General features: G+C 50.0%; 1 long non-coding RNA gene across 1 annotated transcript; it reads right to left on the bottom strand.

The window, feature by feature from the left end:
- Positions 1–625: 625 nt before the first annotated feature.
- LOC145524325 (uncharacterized) lies at positions 626–16,602 on the bottom strand. The gene is made up of 5 exons (XR_014067403.1): positions 15,098–16,602; positions 13,974–14,083; positions 8,403–8,735; positions 2,414–2,587; positions 626–1,337 (listed from the first exon to the last, which is right to left on the bottom strand). It is a non-coding gene; the product is annotated as an uncharacterized LOC145524325 (long non-coding RNA).
- Between the last annotated feature and the right edge of the window lie 948 nt (positions 16,603–17,550).

A 17,550-nucleotide genomic window follows, 5' to 3' on the forward strand; every position in this document is an offset into this window, starting at 1 on the left:
TGGCTTTTGGCAAGCTTAGAAGCTTTGAGTCTCAGATTCTTCATCTAGACCATTGGGTGACGATCAGAGCCACCTGAAAGAGTTTCAGTAAAGTGTGTTAATGTATGGACCGGGTGTGATGGTTCATTTTATATGTCGACCTCCCAGGTGGCTCAGTGGTAAAGAATCCGCCTGCCAACGCAGGAGATGTGGGCTCCACCCCTGGGTCAGGAAGATTCCCTGGAGTAGGAAGTGGCAACTCACTTCAGTATTCTTGCCTGGAAAATTCCATGGACAGAGGAACCTGGTGGGCTACTGTCTGTGGGGTCACAAAGAGTCGGACATGACTGAGCGGCTGAGCACTGAGTACTTGACTGGATCATGGAGGGCCCAGATATATGGCTAAACATTTCTAGGTGTGACTATGAGGGTGTTCCCAGATGAGATTAGCATTTAAATTGGTAGACTCAAATAGCTAAATAATCCAGGCTATAATAGCACCTGAGTGAACTGTGAATATATGCTTCATTTCTCTGAGGTTTTATTCAAATCCCTGCTTTTGTTCTCCAAATGCATCTCACTGTTGAGCCAGCCGTGCATCTTATGACAGTAACTGAAGCCACTTAGAAATAACTCCACTGTGATATTTAGCAAATTATTTTTATCTGATGGGTAAACTCACATTAGCACAGCTGTTCATGTCAAAGAGAAGGGAACAGAGTGAAGGCTGTTTAGGGTGCCTGCTGGGCTCGCTTCATAAAAGGTGTCTTGCAATCTTGCGTTCTGTCTCCAGTCGTGATATTTCTGCTGGGGTAAGCTGTCACTGACATGTCGCTGGTGGCAATCATGAAACTTGAGGAATGGGAGGAGTATCCTAATTCAGTTAGGAGGCCTGGACTGAACAAATGAAGCAGTTTTCCACAGGAAGGAGGATCCTGGCCCCAATCTCATCGTCCCAAGCCTCATGCTAGGCAGGCTTCCTACCCACCCGTCCCTGCATCGTGTTTTATTTTCCTTCTGAAGAACTCAGTCCCAAGCAGAGAGTACCAGCTGCCTCCTCCACTGGCCACCTGGGTTTGCCTGCTGCTGGGACTGAAATCTTCCAGCAGAGGTCCTTCTGGAATCATAGGCTTCATAACTGCTGTTCCTCCAGTTGGAGACAGGCTTCCACTGGGCATGTGTATGGCTGTCTCCTCACCATTCAGGCCTCACCAAAAATGTCACCTCCTCAGAAAAGCCCTCCATGACCACCTCTCTAAAGCAGCCCCTGCTCCTGTCAGCAGTCTCATCCTCCGTCAGCCATGTGAGTGAGCCGTTTTGGACACCTTCAAGGGACCGCAACTCTAGTTGATATCTGACTATAAGAACAAGAGACGCCAAGTGAGAACTGCCCAAATGAGCCTTGTCAACTCACTGACCCATGAGAGAGGCTGTCGCCTGTTGTAAGCCACTGAGTATTGGCTAACTACATCCTCTCCACAACCCTGTGAGGAAGAACATTCTTTCTCTTTATTTTTTAAGCTTTTTGTTTTGTATGGGGGTACAGCTGATTAAAAATGTTGTGATCGTTTCAGGTGGACAGTGAAGGGACTCAGCTATATATATACGTGTATCCATTCTCCCCCAAACTCCCCTCCGAACCAGGCTGCCACATAACGTTGAGCAGAGTCCCCTGTGCTGTACAGTAGGTCTTTGTTGGTTATCCATTTTAAATATAGCAGTGTGTACCTGTCCATCCCAAGCTCCCTAACTATTCCTCCCCCCATCCTTCTCTCCGGCAACCATAAGTTCATTCTCTATGTATGTCTGTGAGTCTGTTTCTATTTTGTAAGTTCATTTGTATCATTTCATTTTAGATTTCATGTATAAGGGATGTTATGTGATGTTTCTCCTTCTCTGAGTTATTTTACTCAGGATGGCAGTCTCTAGGCCCATCCATGTTGCTGCAAATGGCATTATTTCATTCTTTTTTAATGGCTGAGTAATATTCCATTGTATATATGTACCACATCTTCTTTATTCATTCCTCCATCAATGGATATTTAGGTTGCTTCCGTGTCTTGGCTATTGTAAACAGTGCTTCAGTGAACAATGGGGTGCACGTATCCTTTCAGATCATGTTTTTCTCTGGATATATGCCTAGGAGTATGACTACATCATCTGTGATGTGCATTTATTTCTAGTGGCATGGTTTTGGAATATGGCTAAGTTAACACTTTTTGTGAACCACATAGAAGTGGGGTTCAGCCCAACCCGGGTTTAATTCTCCTCAGCCCTTAGTGAACTGGGTCACATGACTGAAGGTTTAGGAGCGGTGGATTAGGAGGGGCTGGAGGAGCTGGTGTTGGTCTCTCTCAAGCTAAATGCTGAGCATTTTCCTGACCCTCCTGACTTCAGTTTTCTTCTTGTATGTAACATGGAGAAGTGAGGTCACCTTCAAGGCCTCTACTGCCCTCAGAGAGGCGGCCTGGCTGCCTCCCACTATCCTGGCGGACGTTGGGTGCTCCTGCCAGCAGCCTTCCTGGTCTGACTCGTGACGAGTCAGGTGTACAGACTTCTGGGACTTAGAAGGAGACCACCTCACTGGCAAGTGGCTTCAGACGGAGAGCTACCAAGGGAAATGCACAAGAGTGAGGTTCAGGAAGTGAGGGCTGTAGCAGCCTAACTCCCACCCAAGCCCCAAGGCCATGCCCCAAGCCCCATTTACCTGAGCACATGGGGACAACTGACTGGAACCTCAGGGGGGAGCTGGAATGTTCTGACCAGTGAGAGGAGGGTGAGCAAAGCCAGTGTGTCTAGAGTGTATTGTGGTGGTGGGGGGTCACTGTGGCTAGATTTCTGCTCCCCCCTTTCACAGGAGCCTCCCCCCTCATAAATAGTTGTTTCTCCTTCCAGCCTGACAAACTTGGAGTAAATCAAACCTTTGGGGCTACCCACTGCCAGTTCTGAGATGGCCATATTCCTCATTGCATGAGTTAGAAATAGCTTTCCACTCTGAGGGGAGACAGCCTCCCCTGGGCCCCAATAAAAACCATAGCTCAAACACATCACCTCAGGTGTTTTGTTTTCCCTCTCCTATACAAGTTCAGAGGAAGGTGTTTCAGCACTGAAGTGGGGCTCCCCAGTAATCAGAGACCAGGACTTCTTCTGTCTTTATTCTCCACCATTGTTAGTGAGTGGTTTTCATTCTCAGGTTTGCCTCTGCCCCAAAATGATTGCTGGAGCACCAATCATCATGTCTATATTCCAGGCAGGGAAAAAAGAATAGGGAAGAACAAAAATGTGCACTCAACTTTTCTTCTCCTTCAGTTCAGTTGCTCAGTCGTGTCCGACTCTTTGCGACCCCATGGACTGCAGCATGCCAGGCCTCCCTGTCCATCACCAACTCCTGGAGTTTACTCAAACTCATGTCCACTGAGTCGGTGATACCATCCAACCATCTCATCCTGTGTTGTCCCCTTCTCCTCCCGCCTTCAATCTTTCCCAGCATCAGAGTCTTTTCCAATGAGTCAGTTCTTTGCATCAGGTGGGCAAAGTATTAGAGCTGCAGCTTCAGCATCAGTCCTTCCAATGAATAGTCAGGACTGATTTCCTTTAGGATGGACTGGTTGGATCTCCTTGCAGTCCAAGAGAGTCTCAAGAGTCTTCTCCAACACCACAGTTCAAAAGCATCAATTCTTCTCCTTAGTTATCATATATAGTAATATCCACTTATATTTCATAGAACAGGATTTAGTCACTCAGGTGCAGGGGAGGCTGGGAAATGTAATTTTCACATCCCTAAGTCCTAAGTCACTTCAGATGTGTCTGACTCTTGAGATACCATGGCCTGCAGCCCGCCAGGCTTCTCTGTCCATGGGATTCTCCAGGCAAGAATACTGGAGTGGGTTGCCATTTCCTTCTCCAGGGGATCTTCCCGACTCCAGGGATCAAACCCCCGTCTCTTATGTCTCCTGCACTGACAGGCGGGCTCTTTACCACTAGCACCACCTGGGAAGACCAGTTTCCACAGGGACACTTCAAATGAAACAAGGGTTCCATTCTAAGGAAGAACAGGAGAATGCATACTGTTAGGCAACCAGCAATTTCTGCCTCACTTAGCATGGTAGTCAGGGCCTTGGATGAACTTTCAGAACTAGTGAGCCTATTCTGCCGCTTCTGCACTGCAGGCCTGGCTCACGGATGGGAGGACAGGAAAGTCGGCCATTCAGTGATAGGCTTGTCCCCCTGACTTGGATAACCAACACTGGACCAAGCCCGAGCATTCTGCTTTCCTTCTCAGCTTTTCTGCTGCTGCCAAGGCAGCACCTGGACCCCCACGTGAGGGGCAAAACTGCTAAGGCTCCTATTCTGTTCCCCGGAGAGTAGGACAGTGTCCGTTCAGCTGCCCCGGACTCTCCCGCTGAGAAGACACTGCTGCAGTAAGGCCACGGACTGGAGCCCACGGTGTGTTTGCACATGTGTATTCCGCAGCTCTCTGTCCTCACAATCACCTACATTTCTCCCACCTTTGTTTTTCTCTTGCTCCTACATAGTGTTAATATCTAGGGGTTACAGGGCTCCCACCTGGGGGCAGAGCTTTGAAAGACTCTCAAGTGCAGAGGAGGTGATGATGACAGCAGCTTGTGGCCCAAAGGCCCTCAGGGCCCCCACAGGTTGCTGCAGGAAACTTTGTGATTCATCCCTTCAGCCGGGCAATCTCACAAATCAAATATCAGATCTAATTTTTAAAGCCACTTTCATGACAGCGGTTTTCCATCAAATGCCCGAGAGCTAACAATATGTAATCAGTTTTCCTTAACAAATGACCTCCTTTAACTTCACTGCTAAGTTGCTTCAGTTGTGTCCGACTCTGTGCGACCCCACAGACAGCAGCCCACCAGGCTCTCCCGTCCCTGGGATTCTCCAGGTAAGAACACTGGAGTGGGTTGCCATTTCCTTCTCCATTGCGTGAAAGTGAAGTCGCTCAGTCATGTCCGACTCTCAGCCACCCCATGGACTGCAGCCTACCAGGCTCTTCTGTCCATGGGATTTTCCAGGCAAGAGTACTGGAGTGGGGTGCCATTGCCTTCTCCGACTAGTTCATACTTAATTTCTAGCATGTAGCAAGATAATTAACACTTCTGATTAGAAACGGGCCAAAGAAGGAGCCTCTGTTTGCGTGGCCAAGGCCAATATTGATTAAAATTTGAGCTGTTTTCTAATTTTCCTTACCATTTAATTCACTGAAGGTGGTGATTGGTGATTTGTAGTTTTTGTTTAAAAAATTAAAATGGAGGTGAGACAAATGGGTCTTGCTACAGAGCACTTTATTACCAACTCTACCAACTCATGTTTTGGGTACTTTCGCTTTTTTTTTTCTCTCTCTCAGATATAAAGACATGAAACCAGAGAATCAAAGGACAATTGAATGTGTTTAATAGAGGCTTTAAATAGCTGGTGAGACTTTCAGCTCATTAGGAGGGGAGCTGAGAGGCGGGCTAGGGTGGGGAGAGTGGAGAAAACCTCCCAGAATGTAATACTAACCATCCTGTTTGTAAGCATCGTCTTTTGAGCAGTCTGGTCCACCTATTCTAGTTTACAAAGCCCTTTCAGTCCCTTATCACTTGGTCCCCACACAGCTCTGGGATGGGGATGGTGAGGAGGGACTCACCGTGGAAGCCTCAGCATCTCTGATGAGTAAACAGGCCCAGAGAAGTGAGAAGAGTTGAGCAACTGGAGCCAGACCAGGAACTGCGCCCCCTGCAGGCTGGACCCTGCATCTTCCTTTGTGTGACCCCATGGACTGTAGCCATGGACTACATGTAGTAGCCATGATCCCATGGACATGTAGCCTTTGTGCAACCCCATGGGCTCTAGCCAAGATTGCCGGGAGAAATATCAATAACTTCAGATACGTAGATGACACCACCCTTATGGAAGAAAGTGAAGAGGAACTAAAGAGCCTCTTGGTGAAAGTGAAAGAGGAGAGTGAAAAAGCTCGCTTGAAACTCAACATTCAAAAAACTAAGATCATGGCATCCAGTCCCATCACTTCATGGCAAATAGATGGGGAAACAATGGAAACAGTGACAGACTATTTTCTTGGGCTCCAAAATCACTGCAGATGGTGACTGCAGCCATGAAATTAAAAGATGTTTGCTCTTTGGAAGAAAAGCTATGACCAACCTAGACAGCATACTAAAAAACAGAGACATTACTTTGCCAACAAAGGTCCCTCTAGTCAAAGCTATGGTTTTTTCAGTAGTCATATATGGATGTGAGAGTTGGGCTATAAAGAAAGCTGAGTACCAAAGAATTGATGCTTTTCAACTGTGGTGTTGGAGAAGACTCTTGAGAGTCCCTTGGACTGCAAGGAGATCAAACCAGTCCATCCTAATGGAAATCAGTCCTGACTATTCATTGGAAGGACTGATGCTGAAGCTGAAGCTCTAATGCTTTGGCCACTTGATGGGAAGAATTGACTCATTGAAAAAGACCCTGATACTTGGAAAGAAGGCAGGAGGAGAAGGGGATGACAGAGGATGAGATGGTTGGATGGTATCACCGACTCAATGGACATGAGTTTGAGCAAGCTCTGGGAGTTGGTGACGGACAGGGAAGCCTGGCGTGCTGCAGTCCATGTGGTCGCCAAGAGTCAGACACGACTGAAGTGAACTGATAGACTATAGCCTGCCAGGCTCCTCTGTCCATGAGGATTCTCCAGGCAAGAGTACTGGAGTGGTTTGCCATGCCCTCCTCCAGGGGACCTTCCCAACCCAGTGATCGAACACAGGTCTCCCACATTGCATGTGGATTCTTTACCGTCTGAACCACCAGCAAAGCCCATCCTTTGTGAAGACTGATGCAAATATTTGCTGATTCCAGACTTCTGGGTCTCTCAGCTTCACTTGTGAGGTAAGCCAAGTGCCAGGCAACGAGCTTTAAGTTGCCCTCATTTTTAGGCCCCTGCACTCTGCCTTCACTGCCTCGTTCACTCCACTTCAACCCCGGGCCCTGGATCAGAGCTCACTAATCTCTGTTTCGAGCTTACTTCCCGCTAGGCCCTCTGATACTCCTATTTTATACACTATTTAATCCTCATGACCTAATAAAATGTGTGTTTTGGGTATCTCCATTTTTACTGATTAGGATAACAGGGCTTAGAGAGGGAGTAGACCTGGATTTGATCCCTGGGTTGGGAAGATCCCCTGGAGGAGGGCATGGCAACCTACTCCAGTATTCTTGCCTGGAGAATCCCCATGGACAGAGGAGCCTGGCGGGCTGCAGTCCACGGGGTCTCAAAGAGTCAGACACGACTGAGTGACTGAGCACAGCACAGCACACAGCTTGCCTAAAGGGCTTCCCTGGTGGCTCAGTGATAAAGAATCCGCCTGCCAATGCAGGAGATGCGGGTTCAATCCATGGGTCAGGAAGATCCCCTGGAGAAGGAAATTGGCAACCTACTCCAGTATTCTTGCCTGGGAAAATCCCATGGAGTGAGGAGCCTGGCGGACTACAGTCCTTGGGGTCACAAAGAGTCAGACACAGCTTAGCGACTAAACAACAAAAATAACAACAAACTTGTCCAGAGTCACGTGTCTGGAAGGGTGAAACTTGGTTGGAGTCCTGGCTGGCTAGCTCCAGGGTCTTTGCTCTTGAGGCAGAATCCTCGATTTCCCGGGAGGAGAAATACTTGGACCTGGACTCTGTCTACCCAGGAGCTGCTGGCTTGGCTTGCCCCGGCTGGCGGTTCCTCGGAGAGGGGGCTGGCGAAGGGAGAGAAAGCCGTGGGCTGGTGTGGCTTGGGAACATGGCCCGGAGGTGTCTGGCGGCCCCAGGAAAGAAGCGAGGAGTCTTGCCTGGTCCCCTCAGGTGGGCAGACCCTGCTGATGGAAACAGGGCTGCCCTTGCCTCTTGCATCCTGCCAGTCTTTTTTCCTTTTTAAATATTTTTATTTATGTATGTATTTGGCTGTGCTGGGTCTTAGATGCAACATGTGAGATCTAGTTCCCTGACCAGGGATTGAATCCTGGCCCCCTGCATTGGGAGCATGGAGTCTCAGTCATTGGGAGGGAAATCCTAGCCTCCCAGGCTTAAACACAAAATTCCCTCAGGGCGTTGGGCTTCTCTTCCAGATCTCCAGAGACAGAACCTTTCCCAGGGGTTGGAGGATGGAGTGGGCATGTTCAGAGGGGCTGGGGTTTGGGGTTCAGGCTGTGGTCATCCAGTGGGCAAGCAGCTTTCGGGGAGTCCTTCCATGGCATCCCCTCACCCCCTAGCCTAAGGAATAGAGCAAGTGCTTGGGGGAAGGAAAGCTCAGGGCAGGAGGTACGCAGTGCAGGGGAAGCAAGATCCCCTCCCTGGGGGCCGTGAACAGCACTCTGAGGGGACTTGCCCAGACCTCTGCCAACAGTGGGGTGAGAACTAGAACAGCGGCTGACCTGTAAGACTGTGATCCGTTCATTTATCCCCAGCTGCTTCCAGGAAAGACTGATGGCTGCCTGCCAGGGGGTTTGTAACCATGGCTTTCACTTTGATGAAGCTCAAGGGATTTCAGGTGGTCCCTCGGGTTAAGTTACTAAATTGAGACCATCTATGAAGTGGAGTCCTGTGCGCTGACTTCTCTATGCTCATAGCACTGTTGTGGAGTCAGGATAGTTATGTGACAGATAGGGAGACAGGCTCAGAGGGTGAAGTAACTTGTCCAAGGTCCCAGCCTGAGGAAGACAGGATTCCAATCCAGGTTTGACTTGCGCAGCGAACGGGACTCTTCCCTGAAAGTGGATGGTGACACCCCTTCAAATCTGACTGAAATTTCTTGGTACCTACAGCCATCTGAGGCATGATGCAGGTCAACACCTTACCCTGATGGTTCCAGCCATCCACTGAACACTGGCCTGCATTTCCCTGGGATCATTTTCACCCAAAATGTGGGTCTTGGCTCGTCCTGAACATATTGTCTTTTGTTGGGTAGAATGGAGAGGGTGAGCTTTGGCAACCTGTATACTTTGTACCTACAGGCCCAGTCATATGGAGACCCACTACTCACCTCTCCAGTCAGAGTCGAGTTGTAGATAGTGAGGTTCTTCTTTTTTTTAAACTTTTTCTACTGGAGTAGAGCTGATTACGGGCTTCCCCGGTGGCTTAGCAGTAAAGAATCTGCCTGCAACGCAGGAGCTATAGGAGGTGTGGGTTCGATCCCTGGGTCGAGAAGATCCCCTGGAGGAGGACATGGCCACCCACTCCAGTATTCTTGCCTGGAGAATCCCATGGACAAAGAAGCCTGGCAGACTATAGTCCATAGGGTTGCAAAGAGTTGGACATGACTGAAATGACTTAGCACACCCACATGCATGTAGCTGTTAACAATGTTGTGATGGTTTCGGGTGGACAGCAAAGGGACTCTGCCATTCATATACATGTATCCATTCTCCCCCAAACTCCCCTCCCATCCAGGCTGCCACTGAGCACAGTTTTCTGTGCTATGCAATAGGTCCTTGTTGGTTACCCATTTAAAATACAGCAGTATGTACGTGTCCATCCCAAACTCCCTGTCTCTTCCCCCTATCCTCCCCCTGGCAGCCTTAAGTTCGTTCTCTAAGTCTGTGAGGCTCTTTCTGTTCTGTTTGTACATCGTTTGTTAAATAGAGAGGTTCTTGATGACACGGCTCTGAAGTCAGACTGCCTGGTTTCACTGATGGCTCTGTCACTGGCTGATGTATCAGACTGGGCTGCCATTACAAAATACCACAGTTTGAGTGACTTAAACAAGAGAAATGTATTCTCTCACAATTCTGGAAGCTGTATGTCCAAGATCAAGTGTCAGCAGGATGGATTCCTTCTGAGGCCCTTCTCCTTGGCTGGCAGGTGGTCGTCTTCTCCGTGTCCCCATCTGGTCTTTTCTCTGTGCGAGTCTCTCCTGTCCCTCTTCTTGTAAGGGCACCAATCCTACTGGACTGAGGCTCTACCTAGAAGACGTCGTTTTCCCTTGTTAACCCCCATAAAGGCCCAATCTCCAAATTCAATCACAACAGGGACAGGGCTCCAACATACGAATTTTGCAGAGATACAACTCCATAGGTGAATATAGGCATGTACCTCGCTAAGCTTCAGTTTCCTCATCTGTTACATCAGGTTAATAAAAGTAACTATTTCATAGAGTTTTTTGAGGGAATTCAATGAGATGCTACATGAGGGCAATGATGGCATACAGCAAGGGCTCAGCCTGATGAATACCACCATCTCTAACCCCTTCATCATCCCCATCACCATTGCATCATCTCCATCAATATAGAGATCTGCTGGTTTCAGACCTCTGGGTCCTGCTTGTCATTTGTGCTTCAAGGTTGCAGTCAGTGAGGACCAGGGCAGCAAGAACCTTGACCTTTGGCACCAAATGCTGATTTTACAAATGAGGAAACTGAGAATGGGCTAGCGGCTCATCTAGAATCAGAATGCTGACAACCTGTCCCCTGGTTTGGTGATTTTGAATCATTTCTGTGACAACGAGGGGCTAGGAGAAGGGTCCCCTCCCTGATGGGGCCACCCATGGAGTATTTGGACAATTCAATTAGTTTTAGCCCCTTAATATTTTATGGACTGTTTCCCTCACGTCCTAATTAAGTGCCTGTCACACAGTGAATGAATAAAAGCCATTACTTGCCAAATCCCTACACATGGGTCCTCAGCCCAGCCCCTCTCCATCAATCTAGCATCCCAGCTCCTGGTGTGATGACATCAAACCCTTCCAAGGGCAGCTGAACATTTCCTTGCTTCGTCCCATCCAGGCATCTGTGTCTCCCTGGGAATTTGGATGGAAGTATTAATAAGCCACCAGGCTTCAGTCAGAAGGGCATGGTGACTCACTTGTTTTGACAGTATAATGTCTCTAGTTAAAAATAACCCAGAAGCTAAAAAAACAAAAATCCCAACAAGCCCTGGCAGTTGGATTGGTTTCCAGTTGAATGTCCACTCCCACCATCTTCCTTCCAACAGAATCTCAGCTGTGCTCAGGATGGGGTGCTATGTACACTGTGGGGGTCAGCCTGGAGCCCAGCTCTCTCCCCTTTGCCAGTGATGGCTTTCAGGCTGGACATGTGACCCAGTCCTGGCCAATGGGACTTGACGGAAGTCTGCTAAGGACTTGGTTTGAATGAGAAGCCCCATTCCCCACAACTTTGGGTCTTGGGATGCAGTTGTCTGGGGAGGTGGTGCCTGCAGCATCTGTCTTGCAGCCAGGCGGGCGAGGCCAACAGCATAGACTCTCAGAGGATGTGACCTGGAGATGTTCCAGAGCTGAGAACTTACCGTGAAACCTTGGAACCTTCGACCTCCAGGCTTCTCATTCCATATTGTTTAAGCCTGGTTGACTCAGGGGCCACTGGCAGCCAAAGCCATCCCACTTGAAGCTGTGTTGGTGGTGACCCCCGTGGCCAGGTGCAGGTGAGGGAAAGCATCTGTTTGCACTTAGGGATGGAGGTGCTTGGGAGGACACTGGGTAACCGCTTAAAAATGTAAAAGCGATTTTTGGTTTGCAAGCCGTACAAAACCAGGCAGAGGGCCAGATTTGCCAGCCCCTGGTCTACAGTTTCCTGGGCAAGGAATCCTGCAGGAGAGGCCGCCCACAGCTTTCCTCCAAGGCAGAGCCACGGAGGTCTGGGGCCAGCCGAGCCCCCACAGCCCCTTTGCAAGGCCACCTTAGCTGGGGACAGACCGTGTGAGTGTCCCAAGCCCTGGCCTGCTGCCCGTGCCATGTGGAGGTCTCTCTCCCCACTCTTGGTCCCTCGGGCCCCTGAGCTGCTGTGTGGCCATCTGGACATCTCCTGGTCCTTACCTCAGGCCCTCTTGCCTTGGCTTAGGTACCGCCAAGGCCCCCGGCTGTGCCTGGGCTTGCTGTGGTCCCGATGACCCCTTCCCTGTGTCATGCTCAGTGCCAGGCTGAGTTCGTCTGCCTGATTCCATCTTCCTCAGGTGACTTCTCTCCCAGCAAATTCCTTAGTTCATTAGACAACCACACTTCTGGTGGCCTCAGTGCCCAAACCTCAGTTCAGTTCAGTTTAGTCGCTCAGTCATGTCTGACTCTTTGTGACCCCATGGACTGCAGCACGCCAGGCCTAGCCTAAGTCACATCTGAATCCACTTAGCCTTGTGCTGGGACATTAGTCTTCTAGATCATACTGCTAATCCCACAACATTTTACAAGGAAAAACTAGCAGGAAGAAGCTTGAACTAGACACCTGGCCACAGGACCTGGAAGCCAGTCATTCAACTCACTCAGCAACACCTTTCCATCTGTAAAAAGCAGTGATCACCACACCCAGCTCAGTTCAGTTCAGTTGATCAGTTGTGTCTGACTCTTTGCAACCCCATGGACTGCAGCACGCCAGGCTTCCCTGTCCATCACCAACTCCTGGAGCTTGCTCAAACTCATGTCCATTGAGTCGGTGATGCCATCAAACCATCTCATCCTCTGTCGTCCCCTTCTCCTCCCGCCTTCAATCTTTCCCAGCATCAGGGTCTTTTCAAATGAGTCAGCTCTTTGCATCAGATGGCCAAAGTATTGGAGCTTCAGCTTCAGCAACAGTCCTTCCAATGAATATTCAGAGTTGATTTCCTTAAGAATGGACTGGTTGGATCTCCTTGCTGTCCAAGGGACTCTCAAGAGTCTTCTCCAACACCACAGTTCAAAGGCATCAATTCTTCGGTGCTCAGCTTTCTTTATAGCCCAACTTTCACATTCATACATGACTACTGGAAAAACCATAGCTTTGACTAGAGGGACCTTTGTTGGCAATGAAATGTCTCTGCTTTTTAATATGCTGTCTAAGTTGGTCATAGCTTTTCTTCCAAGGAGCAAGCATCTTTTAATTTCATGGCTGCAGTCACCACCTGCAGTGATTTTGGAGTGCCCAGCTCAGGTGCCCATTAATCAGACTTGGTACATGGAGTGGTCCAGCACAGGGCATCTGTGACCTGGAACATGTGTGGTCTTCAGTAGCTGTTTCTCAGATCTGCACAGAAAATTGAGGTTCAGAAACAGGATGAGCTGTGGACATGCTGGTGGAGAAACAGCCATGGGAAGGCAGAGTGCAGGTGGTCTGAAGCCGACGAGGAGGGAACACAGGCAAGGCTGAGATGAGAACAACCTCACTTCATTTCTCAGAGCAGCGCCTGCTGGTGCATGGCACAAAGTGATGGGGGAGGGGCTGGGAGTCAGGAAGAAGGAGGGGTGGGAGGTGACCTGACCACAGTCACCAGTGAGTCACAACTGAGAACAAAACCCCCCACCCCAAGCATGGAGGGGTAGGTCTGGGAGAAGGTACCAAGTTCCAAGACTTGGCTCCAGCAAGCCTATGGCTCCAGCCTTCCCACCAAAGTCTTCCCAGGGCCATTGGTGCTTCTGGCAGCCTCCCTCGCTGGGAGAAGGTATGTTCCTACCAAAGGAGCAGCATCTTGCTGATAAAACCTAATGAGCTGCATTTAACAACAACACAACCATGCCATGTGGCTTCCTCCCGGGGCTACCCATCTGCCAACCTTGGGGGCCACACTCGGTGCAGCTGAAACCCCTCCCCCATCTTGGAATCAGGAGAGAGCCCAGGTCCCTGGGGCCAGGCCCAGCACACATGCCAGCAAATCTCTGTGCTTAGCTCGTGCCAGCTCCTGGCCATCCTCCAGGCTCTCAACAACACCGCCAGATGGTGGCTAACGGAGGGTGAAGAGCTCCTGGGAAGGTCTGGGCACAGAGCAGTGGTGGGGGGAGGCCAGCCAAAGGCACTCTGACCATGGCCTTGGGAGGGCTCCAGGTGTGGCCTGCCTTGGCTTGGACCAACCTGCCTTTATTCCCAACCCTTGCCAGTCATCTTTCCTCTCCTCGTCACTGCACCCAAAGACCTACCAGTTGGGCATTTATTCCTTGCAAAAGGACAAGCAAGGCAAGGTGTGGATAGACATGTGTGGTCCACAGGCCCAGGCCAGGATTTCTGGGAGGGAATTGCTTCGTGGCCTCTTACCTGCAGATGTCTTAGCCGCCCAGACTTCCTTTTTCCTGGAGTGAAGGAGTGGGGTGTCATGCATCCGGGAACTCTGCAGCTCATCCTGCACCCCTGAGTCACAGGCTGGGCTGTTCAGGGGAAACAGTTTGACTTAAACCATCAGGGCTATGATGGACATTCATTTCATCCTCTGGTGGCTTCAAGCATTGTGATATAGAACCCAGTTCACAAAAATGCCCACTACCCCCCGGGCCAGTGTCTTCTCCCTCCAAATCCACCCCCAGTCCCTTTGGACTGGAGGACCAGATAGGTAAAGCCAGATGAGAGATCAGGGCTGGATGAGAGCAGATCCAGCCCACAGGAAGGAAAAAGTATCATCATAAACAAATCCAAGCCAACACTAGGATGCCTGTCTTCCCTTCTGCTTGAGGAAGCGGATGTTCATATCTTTAATATCACGCGGGACAGGGTATTGCCTGGACCGTGCACTGTTCTGAGGACGTGCTCTGGTGGACAGGCAAAGGGGTTCTGAGCTATTAGGAGCTGGAGAAAGCTGGCCTCCTCTGCGCAATAACATGGACAGGGGCAGTGTTTGCAGTTGCAGGGGAGCCAGCCACAAGGGAAACTGAGCAGCCTGGAAGGGGCTGGCACCCGGGCGGGTGAAATAGCTGAAGTTCTATTTGAGAGCAAGCACGTCTGAGGTTTAATTTTAAACTCGTTTTGTGTATCCATCTGCCTTCATGTTTCCAAATCACCAGTGTGAACTGCTGCCCTCTCAAGGCCGGGGTGGCTCTGCATCCTATGGCTGGGTGGCCACGTGGGCACAAAAGACCAGCCGCAGAATGTGGAGCAGAAAACAGGAACTCGGAGAAGGCAAGGATTAGAGCCAGGGTGACTGTGAGGATGTAACTCTTTGGGGGGAGCCAGGGCTGGGGTAGGAGAGGGGGTTTAAGGCAATGTTGTCTGGATTTTTTTTTTTTCTCTTTTGGCAGCACCACACAGTAGGGCATGTGGAATCTTAGTTTCCTGACCAGGGATCGAACCTGTGCCCTGTGCATTGGGAGCACAGAGTCATAACCACTGGACCACCGTGGGAAGGACTGTTGTCTGGGTTTTGAGGGGTAGAGAGAGCTGGGTGATACCTGGGTTGTATCCACTCTAGACAAGTGACTTGAGCCCCTTGAGCCCACAGTGGGTGGACAACAGATTAGCTCTGCTGGATGCTGGCCTGTTTTTCTGGTTGGTTTCCAGCCAATCCCACTGTCAGCACAGTGCCAGCTTTTAATCTGCAGCCCAGGTCTCTGCCTGGTGAAGCAACACTTTGGATGGGCACCAGCCATCTCTTCTTGGCAGGAGAGAGAAGCTGGGGCATTTGAGTGTTTCTTTTATTCTGCTTATTTTATCTCAGTGGATGGGGACTGAATGGCAGGAATTAAAAACCCAAAGACTCTTGTAGCTTCAGATGCAAAAGCAATATGCTGCTGTATTAAGCCACGAAATTTGGGGATGTTTGTTATGCAGCCATAACTGACTGATACAGGGGTAGGAGGAGGTTATTACCATCTATTAAGCACCATCTTGCCAGATAGTTCATAGGCAAGAACTTGTTAAATTCTTGCAACAGAAAAGCAGAAGCATCACAGCCTCCTCACAGGGGTTGGGGAAGACCTCTGGGAGAAGGTGTTTTTTGAGGAGAGATGATAGAAAGGGCAGCAGTACTGGAACAAACTGGGAGAGGGGCTGGCACTGGCAGGAGTTTAAATGGTAGCAGCGAGCAGGTCACCCAGGGCCTTAAAGCCACAGGTATGGCTTTTCCCTCCCAGTGAGAGGGGAAGCCCTTGGTGAGTTTTGAGTAGAAGAGGACACAACTTGACTTCAGATGGAGGGCTGGCCCTTGCTGGTCCATGGAGAACAGGCAATGAGAGAGGGGCAAACAAGGAGACCAGCCAAGAGGCATGGTTGCAGTAGGGAGCGTAGGATGGGCTGGACCTGAGGTGTAAGAGAGAGAACTGGAACCAAGATTTGGTCTGACTCACTGGGATACTGGACTTGGCCATTATGAGATAGGGGGAACCATAGAGAAGGGAGTTTGAGGTGGGGCACCTTGCCTTCCCAGGACTCCATCCCTCCCTGTGGGTGCTCTTTGGGGCTGTACTCAGCTAATCTCCCGCAGCAGATGCTCTGGAAACCTCCCTGGGGCTCTGGAAGCTCCTGGAAGGTGGGACTGTGTCTATGTTTGTCTTTGTAGTAACTGCTCATGGAATGGGTGCACGGATGAAGGCATTCTGGAAAGTCCCTGGTAGAAGTGATGCTTGGCTCAGTTGGGGATGAGCTGATAGCATTTTCTGGGCTTCCTGACTTCTGCTGGTGGGAGTAGGATGTGGAACAGGTATTCTCAGAGAGGCTGGTCTGACCGGATTTTGTGCTGCCTTTTCTTTCCTCTTCACTCTATTGTCCCTTGATCCAAATCTCCCAAAGAGAGAAAACAGGGAGACATGAGCTGGCCCTGGGAAGGGGAGATGGGAATCTCTGGGCTTCTTTCAGCCCCCAGATTCGCTCTGTGAGTAGCTTGCCCTGCACAATGAGGAGAGAGAGGTCTGACTCATCCCTGGAGAGCGGATTCCCATCTGAGCAGGCTCTGAGTCTCCACAGTGCCCGTTGCCATGGCAAACAGCCATTTACAGACAAGCAGATCATTCCAGAACCCCTGCCCCATTGGTTACCCTGTGACCCAGCACAGTAAATAGGTTATGCTTTGAAGATGCCACGTCTCTAACCCAGATCTGAGCTCAGGGTGTGACCTCTCCTTTGACAGGCTCTGCCTGTGCTCCTGCTTTGTATCTGGAGAAAGTTTTCTCTTCACCTGCTGTCCTGGGGGATGGTAGTGTGATGTTCAGATGCTCACAGCCTCTGGGCCTTAGGAAAGAGCCTTACCCTATGCCGATGAGCCTGAAGCCCAGAATTTGAGCTGTCACCGAAGGCCAGTCCTGAGCTAGTTTTCCTTTTGGGCCTCGCATGTCCCCTCATCATTCAGGAGCAACTTACTGTTCACTGACTAAGGCTGGTTATTGTTTTGTTGGGTCAACCAGAATGTCTCCCTCTTTTGGGCTCCTGGGTGAATGTGCCTGAGTCGCTTCAATCATGTCCAACTCTTTGTGACCCTATGGACTGCAGCCTGCCAGGCTCCTCTGTCCATGGGATTCTCCAGGCAAGAATACTGGAGTGGGTTGCCATGCCCTCCTCCAGGCAATCTTCTGGACCTAGGGATCGAACCAGTGTCTCCTGTGTCTCCTGCATTGGAGGTGGATTCTTTACCACTGAGTCACTGGGAAGCCGTTCCTGGGTGGATAGTATGAGGTTTGATATGTCAAGGGTTTAGCACAGGGCCCTGCCCCAGCGAGGGGCAAAATGCATGCTTGTCCCCTTTTATTATCCTTATTCCCTCCTCCGCAATCCCCCACCCCACCACCCCCTACTCTCTCTTCTGCTCTTACCCCCAAAAGTACTCCAGAAACTTGAAAGAGAGCCTAGAGGGCTTCCTGGAGGTGGTGTTCCTATAACCAAAGCAAATTATATGTGTTTTCCAATAAAATGA

Source organism: Giraffa tippelskirchi, chromosome 2 (genome assembly GCF_054371585.1).
Source record: "Giraffa tippelskirchi isolate mGirTip1 chromosome 2, T2T-mGirTip1v1.2.pri, whole genome shotgun sequence".
Lineage (NCBI taxonomy): Eukaryota > Metazoa > Chordata > Mammalia > Artiodactyla > Giraffidae > Giraffa > Giraffa tippelskirchi.